The following is a 7,883-nucleotide window of genomic DNA, read 5'->3' on the forward strand; positions in this document are numbered from 1 at the left end:
GCCTATGTTGCGAGGAAGAGATCTATCAATGATAAACGTTTCGGTTTCATTCGGTTTATGGGGGTTAAACATATTGGTGATATGGAACGTAGACTCAGTAATATCTGGATCGTAATCATCATCAATATGTGGTGGCGGCTAGGTTTGATCGAAAGAAGGAGAAAGTGGAGACAAAGGAGATAACCAAACTTGTTAAACCACTTTCGATGGATGAATTTCCATCGGTTAGACATGCTAATTCTGGAAGTTGTAAGTCTCATACTTTTGCTGGTGTTGTTAACAATGAGCAAGTGTGTGATCTGGATTTCAACGATGATGAGTGCATTGACATTGCTGATAGCGTTGTTGTTACTTGGGTTTTGATCCAGTTTGGTTGTCCTGGTGATTGTTAAAATTCAAACTAAACTCTAATTTCACAAGTTTATTTGGAGTGGTAAAACAAGTTTAAGATGATTTCTACGTTGTTGAAAGTTCGATTTGGATTGAAATTTCTAGTTTACCTATTCGAGCTTGGGTCTCGGAAGCTTTTAAGAAGGTAGCAAACTTTGTGGGGAGATTTGTATTCTTTGACAAGAGTATTCTTTGACATTTGTAATTACGGATTATCAACCTATTTCTTTGGTCGGTATTTAATATAAGATTATTTCGAAAGTACTTACAAACCGATTGGTTCAAGTTATTGATAAGATTATTAGTCCGGAACAAGTGCCTATTTTCAGGTGCCATTTTCCCCCTTATCTAGCTTAATTGTGATCGTGATTCTGTATTTTAGATTAACAACAATAGTATTACGTTATGAACCCTTTGATAACTACATAAGGAAACTTTAGTTTGGCCTTTCAATCAAAATACATAAATAGAAATTTATCGATATTCATTTGTGGAGCTATGGATTGAACATCTATATCTATATCTATATCTATCTATATTTTATACTACTACGTATATAATAAGAAGTTCGTTTTAGCTAGTCATGCTTAAAAATAGCTGACATTTCAACAATTGTATCTCTCCTCCAAACCAACAAAAAAAAAAAAAAAAAAAAAAAAAACACGGGATTCTTATCAAATCATGTTCTCTATTTTCAATTAGGGTGCTCCAAAAAAAAAAAAAAAAAAAAAAAAAAAAAAAACTATCACGTCTCAAGATGAATTACATCTATGCAATTAGGGTTCGTAGCATAAACCAATCAAGCATAAACCATAAACTATCGTTCCCGCCGTCTGAAAATGAATTAGGGTTCTTGGATGTCGGATGCAGATCGTATAAGTAGCGCTAATGAACAAAAGTGTTATTTCTGATAATTAAAATCAGAAATGAAACCACAAATCTGTATTCCCGTATTAAATTAAAATTAGGGTTCTTCGTGTTTAGATGCAGATCTATGATCTTAGATGTGGTGATGTGGATTTGCGATAACACTCAATTTTGTTGTATCTTCCAACAATCGGTAATCGATTAATCTATTTCGTTCTGAATGATTTCTTTAAATGTTTATATATACCCTGAGCAACTTATTGACAGTGTTATCTTGTGAACTCATGGAACTCTAATATTACCAATTAGGTATGATGCAGGAAGCTATGAAAATATGAAAAGTTTCAATAAGGATGTGTCCATATTAATTTAAGATGGGTAGATGGCACAAAAAAGTATCAACGCTCACGATGTTTTTGATCCGTAAAAGGTATCTATAATTTTTTATTTATACCACTAATATGTTTTTTCTACCTTAACTTTGAAGCATCATGACTTCAACAACATTTATTCGTTAACAGTTATGGAACTGCATTTTTATGTCAATCAAGATTGATATTTTTCTTATCAATATCAAACAAATAGTCAAACCATGTGATGTACTAAAAGTTATGGTTTTTGTTCAGGGGTTGATCCAAAGTCCATTTTATGTGAATTTTTTAAGGCTGGTCGGTAGACAAAAGGCTCCAAATGCAAGTTTTCTCATGATCTGAATGTACAGAGGAAGGGTGAGAAGATTGACATTTTTATTGATAAGCGTTATGACGTATTTATTGCAGCTTGTGTCATTGTATTCATTTGTTCTCACAACTATATATAAAATAAATTTTAATCTGGTTTACTATCTGCTTTTAGGTACAATGGAGGACTAGGATCAAGAAACGTCGGAGAAGGTTGTAGCACCAACAGGGAAAGAGTATAACCATATTAAACCAACTGATATTGTACGATATCATAATCTCTTTTATACTTTACTATACGTTGAACAACTGCATAAGTAGATTTTAAATCGTGAAAATATCTTAGTTATTCAAATCATACGATGCTTGTCACCATTTGTGTAAAATATGGATAATGTGTCATAGCTACATTATCAAATTAGATTCTCTATATAGAATTATGTTTGCGAATTTTTTTCAGTAGATTCATATGAATCATAGACACAAGTTCCTATTTTCAGGTGCCATTTTCCCGCTTATCTAGCTTAATTGTGATCATGATTCTGTATTTTAGATTAACAACAATAGTATTACGCTATGAACCCTCTGATAACTACAGAAGGAAACATTGGTTTGGCCTTTCAAGCAAAATACATAAATAGAAATTTACCGATATTCATTTGAACATGATTTAGTCCATTTTTACCAAGACCTTATATATGAGATTTCTACCTTTTATGTTAATTTAGTTGCTTATTGTGTCAATTTTTTTTTTTAATGTGTTATTAACTTTTTTACTTATTTATGAGTAGGTTTGCAAACATTTTCTTGAAGCAAAAGAAACGATATGGTTAGTTTTGGGTTTGTCCAAATGGTAACAAAGAGTGTCATTACATGCATGCACTTCCCACCTGGTTACGTTTTGAAGTTGCATATGAAGTTTCTCTTAGAAGAAGAATCGAACAAGATAGCTATTGAGGATGAGATTTAGGATCAGGCTAGTATTACTTATCGTTCTCTTTACCATATTATGTGTTCAAGTAGGCTCATTAATGATAACTCTGACCCATTTAAAAAAGAACCTCTTTTGACCTATTGTCTAACTCGCTTGACCAACACATCTTGCATCCAATAACGTTTGTTTAAATGTGACTCACTATACTATATTGTTAAATTTATATTGAAACTCGACCTTTACATATACTTTAGTCTTTGATTCTATTAGCGTGCAAAAGAGAAAACGACAACTCCAATCACTACTAATATAAAGAGTGGAACAGCAAGAAGGTGGAAACAAGAGATGCGGGTTTGGCCGCTCAACGAGCCGGGAGGGCTGAGAATGACTGCATGAGGTTTGTTTGCCGATGTTATAATTTTTCTTATTGAATATCGAGTTGATGTTTAATTTGATTTTGTGCAATGGGGGTGAGTTGTTTCCGTCTGATGCAAGCGTGTTTGTGGAAGATGTCAATGGAAAGTAGAACCGTCAATGAGAAACAGATAACAACACAATTGTATTGTACTTCTTTAGATTTTTTTTGTTTAATGTACAAGTCCTTTTATTACATTATCGATTTGACTCTCTCCATTATATCATATATTTTATTATTGAATGATTGTTCATTAGTATACATTTCTTTTACATCTCAAACACATTATATATTCTCTTATTGGGTTATAAACTAGGTTCTTTTTATTATGGTGATGGAAGGCTTACATAACTTCTTGAAGAAGGCTCAACAGCTACGCCTTTTTAAAGGGGTCAATGTAGGGGATTCGGGTCTGGTCATCTCTCACCTTATGTACGCATATGATGTAGTTATTTTGGCAGATTAGAATCGTGGATCTTTTTTAGAGAATATCATTCGGCGTCTGAACTTATTTTATCTTTCGCCGAGCCTTCGGACTAATGTGGGTGAATCGCATCTTTTCGGTATTGGGATCCCACATGTAGAGGTCAATTCGTTTCGGTGGAGGTTGGATGTAAAGTAGGTACTTTTTCGACTAAATATCTTGGTTTGTTGATTGGTGCTAATATGAATCTTTCGAAGAATTGGGATGATCTTGTTAATAAATTTCAGCAAGACTTGCTACATGGAAAGTCTCATTGTTATCAATTGGCGCTCGACTTACTTTGATTAAATCTGTCATGGACTCGCTAGGTTTGTACGTTTTTTCCTTATTCAATGCCCGATAAAAGTGACAAAAATATTGTAGTCCATTCGATCAAATTTCTTGGGGTAGTGGTATTGATTCGAAGAAGATGAGTTGGGTTAAATGGGATAAAATTATGGCTTCATATGATAAAGGAGGTCTCGATATTGTTAGTTTGAGAGCGTTTAACACGGCAATATTATTTAAGTGGAAGTGGAGATTTTGACTTCACATGAGTCACTTTTGTTGCTCGTCGTGAAAGCTATTCATGGGTCAGTTTTTGAGCCATATGTTGGGAATGGTACTTGGTGTAACATTGTTAAGTGTTGTAAAAATGTGGAGTTGAAGCACTTAACCGTCTGATGCTTTTATCATGAAGGTTGGAAGTGGTCGGTCAGTTAGATTTTGGCTAGACGCGTGGATTGGTGGTGGTTCTCTTTATAGTTGTTATAATCGGTTGTTTCATTTGGAATGTGATCGTGAAGTTTTCATGGCTAATAAATTCGTAGAGGGGGAATGGATTCGACTCTTGTCCCGTAGCGATATGGAGGTAGGAACTAAGAATCGCTTCAACTGCTTAAGGAGGAATCTGTTGGAGTATGATACCAAAAACATAGTGAGCGGAAGCATTTATAAATTTTTACAAAATCATACTCTCCCAAGGACCCATGTACAAAACTTTTAGCAAACAAAATATAAATCGAACAAGAGAAAGTTAGATTACAACCTTTGTAGCTTTTCTTGATGATTTTTGCGGAGAACCCGAAGAAGAGTTCCTCTAAATGGTAGACACCCAAAGTTCCAACCTTGTTTTGATATACACCTTCTAATTCACCAAAACTTTTCTTTCCTTTTGTTTTAGATTAACCAACAGAAGAAAACGTATGAAGTTTTCTTTAAAAAAATTATGAAGTGTTGTACCTACTGTTCTTTTTTTTTTTTTGGTCAAAGACACTTAAAGGAAAATTGGAGAGTGTGTGGTCTTTTGAGATGCTTGTATTAGTTTAAAACCAAAAAAACAAACCAAGCATGCTTGCATGCATCGAACTTATAAAATGAAGCATGCCCTTCTTTAAATTTTTTTTTTTTTTGCTTTTTAAGGTAAACTCACATGTATGCATGTATCAGTTATTCTAAAAAAAAATAAGCATGCTCTTTAATATAAATTAATTAACAAATTAATTAACTAATTTCAAAACTTATTTAATTTATTAAACCATTAACTAATGATTAATAAATTAATTCCCGATTAGAAGGTATATCAAACAATTTTACGATTGGCCTTTGTGTGTGACCGAATAGGATAAATGGACTTTATATTATTTAATGTCATGGGCATACCTTCGGAATATATGTACCACGTTCAAACCACGGTTGAACCGTAATCAACCCGCGAACATATTTCCAACAGACTCCCACTTGCACTGACATTAATAATATTGGTTATTCTTTAAAAAGACACACCATGTGTAACAACTAGTCAATTAAGTTACACTCCTATATTTTGATTTATATCAATCATCCTTTTGTTCTAGATATCTATATGAACGTGTGGCATGGTTAAGTGTCAATCATCATCGTTCAAGATTATGTTTCCCGATTGAGATTTGTGGTGATCAAATAGACTGCAATTGCGTTAATTCAGTCGTAGCATGGTCATGCATTTAATTCAGCACAAATCAACGAGGGGCTCATAGATATCGCTTCAACTTGCTAAGATAAGAAGGAACAAATTGCTTCAACTGTATAGACATCCATCACATTCCATAATGTACCCGATCTGTTCCCTTATGACTGGCATTTACGCACAGCGTTAGAAACAGGTCAAAGTGCAATACAGTTTGTGTCAGGATTCCTCATACATATCCACTCTAGGATAAATCATAAATGATGTTGCCATCTTAGAGCTTACTTGTGACTTAAAACCATGAAGTAGCGTCTAAGCGTGGTCATTCCGGAACCTTGAATCAACTATCAAGTTCCTCATGAATGTAGTTTCATATAATCCTATATTACTACACTTCATAGCAGCCTTAATTCAATTCTCTCTTCCTTAGAGAATGACCGACTGTGAAAGTTCATGAAATAATATTCATTGGAAGTTAAAACATGCAAAATGAAACATGGCAATATACAATGAAATGATCGCATCATGCGTACAATATAATCTCAATATATTAATCATCAGATCAATTGCAAAATATATTATTGCCTTATGTTTAAGGTTTCAAACTTAACATAATAAATACAATCAAACTTTATCATTAATGACACGAATGCCAATAGACATGCTATGAGCATCATGCTTAGTCTGTGGCAAAGGCTTGGTGAAAGGATCAGCCAAGTTCTTAGTCGTGTATACTCTACTTAATAATATGTCATTTTCTGCTACAAGTTGACGGATGTAATGGTACTTTCTGAGTATGTGCCGTGTGCGTTTTTGTGACCTCGGTTCTTGAGCCAAGACAATCGCACTCACATTGTCGCAGAAAATCTCAACAGGATCATGGATTGTAGGAACCACACCTAGATCCCCGATGAATTTCTTTATCCACATGGCCTCTTTAGCAGCTTCATTTACCGCTATATACTCGGCTTCTGTCGTAGAATCAGCAATAGTACTTTGCTTGGAGCTTCTCCAAGTGACGGCTCCACCGTTCAACATAAATATAAATCCTGATTATGAAGAGCAATCATCTCTATCTGATTGGAAACTAGCGTCCGAGTATCCTTTGACGCTCAGCTCGTCATTCCCACCATAGACCAAGAACATCTCTTTAGTCCTCCTAAGATACTTTAGAATGTTCTTGACTGCTATCCAATGAGCTTCACCAGGGTTGGCCTGATAACGACTAGTCATGCTTAATGCATATGATACATCAGGCCTAGTGCATATCATGGCATACATGATCGATCTTATAGCTGAAGCATATGGAGTCCGACTCATGGTAGCTGACTCCAAGTCAGAATTAGGACATTGAGACTTGCTTAATATCATTCCAGGGTTCATAGGAACACACCCTTTCTTGGAGTTGTGCATACCGAATTTCTTCAGTATCTTATCTACATATGCACTTTGGCTTAGCCCAATCAATCTCCTTGATCTATCTCGATAGATTTTAATCCCCAAAATATATGATGTATCTTCTAAATCTTTCATGGAGAAACATTTCCCTAGCCAAGCTTTGACATCTTTCAATGTCGGGATATCGTTTCCCATGAGTAATATTGTAAAGACCCGTCCTAATCCATAAGAACGAATACAATAACATTTGGTTACATCGCGAGGTACTTGACCTTTATATGATACATTTTACAAACATTGCATTCGTTTTTAAAAAACAACCTTTCATTTACATCGAATGTTGACGGCATGCATACCATTTCATAATATATCCAACTATAATTGACTTAATAATAATCTTGATGAACTCAACGACTCGAATGCAACGTCTTTCGAAATATGCCATGAATGACTCCAAGTAATATCTCTAAAATGAGCAAATGCACAGCGAAAGATTTCTTTCATACCTGAGAATAAACATGCTTTAAAGTGTCAACCAAAAGGTTGGTGAGTTCATTAGTTTAACATAAATAATCATTTTCATCATTTTAATAGACCACAAGAATTTCATTTTCAGTTCTCATAAATATACGTCCCATGCATAGAGACAAAAATCAGTCATTTGGATTGAACACCTGGTAACCGACATTAATAAGATGCATATAAGAATATCCCCTATCATTCCGGGACATCCATCGGACATGATAAAACAACATCGAAGTACTAAAGCATCCGCTACAACGGATGGG

At 34.5% G+C, this 7,883-nt stretch overlaps 1 long non-coding RNA gene across 2 annotated transcripts; it reads left to right on the top strand.

Annotated features, from left to right (window-relative positions):
- Window positions 1-1,131: 1,131 nt before the first annotated feature.
- LOC139866338 (uncharacterized) lies at window positions 1,132-3,523 on the top strand. Of its 2 annotated transcripts, XR_011765408.1 has the most exons (5): window positions 1,132-1,450; window positions 1,567-1,687; window positions 1,884-1,985; window positions 2,113-2,201; window positions 2,729-3,523. It is a non-coding gene; the product is annotated as an uncharacterized lncRNA (long non-coding RNA). The 2 variants fall into 2 exon arrangements; XR_011765407.1 differs by having other exon boundaries at window positions 2,113-3,523.
- The last annotated feature ends 4,360 nt before the right edge of the window (window positions 3,524-7,883 follow it).

Source organism: Rutidosis leptorrhynchoides, chromosome 9, assembly GCF_046630445.1.
Source record: "Rutidosis leptorrhynchoides isolate AG116_Rl617_1_P2 chromosome 9, CSIRO_AGI_Rlap_v1, whole genome shotgun sequence".
NCBI lineage: Eukaryota > Viridiplantae > Streptophyta > Magnoliopsida > Asterales > Asteraceae > Rutidosis > Rutidosis leptorrhynchoides.